Source organism: Silene latifolia, unplaced genomic scaffold (assembly GCF_048544455.1).
Source record: "Silene latifolia isolate original U9 population unplaced genomic scaffold, ASM4854445v1 scaffold_279, whole genome shotgun sequence".
Lineage (NCBI taxonomy): Eukaryota > Viridiplantae > Streptophyta > Magnoliopsida > Caryophyllales > Caryophyllaceae > Silene > Silene latifolia.
Window position 1 is genome coordinate 130001 of NW_027413221.1, and position 2500 is coordinate 132500.

The window sequence follows — 2500 nt, forward strand, 5'->3', positions numbered from 1 at the left end:
GAGCCCTTTCAAAGCAAATGTAGCGTCGAAAACCAGGGGATAATCAGAGCTACGATGCCTTGTCAGGACATTTCCCCTAACGCACTAGGATCAATAAAGCTCCGTGGCTGCGGGGTCCGACCCTTTCAAAGCACATGTAGCGTCGATAGCAGGGACATTCCGGTGACATTCCGATCAACAAGGGACAATCCGGCTCAAGGCGTATCAGAATCGGCAATCGAGAAACAAAGCATAGATTAGATTACATGGTGATCAAACAACGCTCGATAATGGTTTTTAGGACTTGTGATACTATTTAGATTAGCGTATCATCGGCTTGTCTTGGTGATTATACTCACTAGCAAGCGGACTTCTTCGCTAATTAGGTTTCCACATTGCAATCCGTGCCCGCAACTAAAGATTGTAGTCTTTCTCATTAGCATCTAATCACTCAGGGACACCCGAGGGCGACAATTCTCAAAAGCCGATTTCAAACAAACCCATCACGGTAGCCTAAGCGGGGAAATCGAGCAACGATAGCAGAGACATTCCGATCAACGAGGGACAACCGTCATAGAAGGGACCTCAGGCGTGGTGATTTTCAAAAAAAAAAAAAAAAAAAAAACTTTTTTAAAAAAGCAAACCGCATCTACTAGAAACCATTAGTCGACCCACCACATCATTTCGCGGGTAAAAAAGACAACGGCCCTAGCATGAGCGGTTAAAAAATAAAACCTTTTTTAAAAAAAAAAAAAAAAAAAAAAGTGGGTCTTACTCGATGGCCTTCTCAGTGTGCCGTCACTCGCTCATCGATGCCCAAACCCGTCATAGAAGAATTTTTTTAGAAATAAATAATTTTTTTTTTTTTAAAAAAAAAAAAGTGGGTCTTACTCGATGGTCTTCTCGTGTACCCGTCACTCAGCTCATCGATGCCCAAACCCCGTCATAGAAGAATTTTTTTTTTAGAAATAAATAATTTTTTTTTTAAAAAAAAAAAAAAAAAAAAAGTGGGTCTTACTCGATGGCCTTCTCCGTGTACCCGTCACTCCAGCTCATCGATGCCCAAACCCGATGTAGAAGAAATTTTTTCAAAAAAAATAATAATTTACGGACAATAAATGTTTTTCACCATGGACCACGCCTCGGACTAAGGGTCTTACTCGAATGCCATCTTCGTGTACCCGTCACTCAAGCCATCGATGCCCAATCTCGTCTATGATAGTTCCCAGAGGCGTGGTGATTTACCACGCCACGGGGTTGTGCGGACTTACACGATGGCCACAATAGCGGCCAGCGATCTTGAAACAGTGTGCCTCTCACGGGCCCCAAGGCAGGATGCATGGCGGAATATTTTTTTTCGTTGAAAGGGTCTTGCCATGCCCACGCCTCGGAGTAGGGGTCCTTATGCCTCCGGCAACATACACCATGGTGCCCAGCCCAACCGCTATAGCCAACGATCTGAAAACAGTGTGCACCTCACGGGCCCCAGAAACAGGTTTGCATGGCGGAAAAAAAAATTTTTTTTTTTCATCTTAGGGTCTTGCCATGCCCACGCCTCGGAGTAGGGGTCCTTATTCATACGCAAACATGCACCATGGTGCCCAGCCGCTCAAGCTCCTCACTACCCCCTATAGAGGCTTTTTGGATAGTTTTGGTCTTGTAGCATGAAACATTGGGTGTGCAGAATAGCGATACGTTTTTATAACGCCGTTTTGGAGGACCAAATGAGCTTTGATTTTGGAGCTTGATATATGGTTGGAAAGCTAACTTGGAGTACTTGATGCTGGAAAAAAATTTCGTCATTTGGAATTTTTTTGAGGGAGTTATGGGTCTCCGAAGTCGGGTCATTTTCTGCGGACGCGTCTGCTGCCTAGATCTCGGTGTGGGGGAACTTTGGGGAACCAACCACGGATGATATTGTGCAAACCTTGCATTTTTGGGTAGCTAACTTGGAGTAGTTGGTTTTAGGCTCAAGAAAAAAATTATTCGGACTCGTTTCGGTCTCGGAAACCGCGTCGGGCGGCGGTGTCTCTATGCGTGTTGGGTGTGCCCTTTGTGTGGGTTGTGTTGGGCACTTTGGGCATCCTCCACCTCATTTTCCACCCACCTTGCACCTTAATATCACACTACCAATGGTTTTGAGCATTTTTAGGCTTCATTGCTCAGGGGCAAATATGTCCCAGTGGAAAAATGCTCACGCAGTCTTGCCAGTTGGGCGGCGGTGGGTGTGTGTGCGGGTGGTGCGTCGTATGGGACTAACCAAGCATCTAGCGTCCGTTCCTTGTTAAAATTACCCTATGACTGTCCCCAACAACTCTACGAAGTATTTGGGCACAGTTACCCTGGATCCGTATCGGTAGTTGAGGTATAGCCTTTCGTAGCTTGTCTTAAGGAGCGTCGAAATGCTTAAGTCGGGATGACTTTAGGTTGGTTGTCCTTTACGACTCGTGGTCACCCAATCATATAATTACCTTAGAAACCTCCTAAATTAGCGTTTCACGCCGTTTGCTCGGTAAAATCC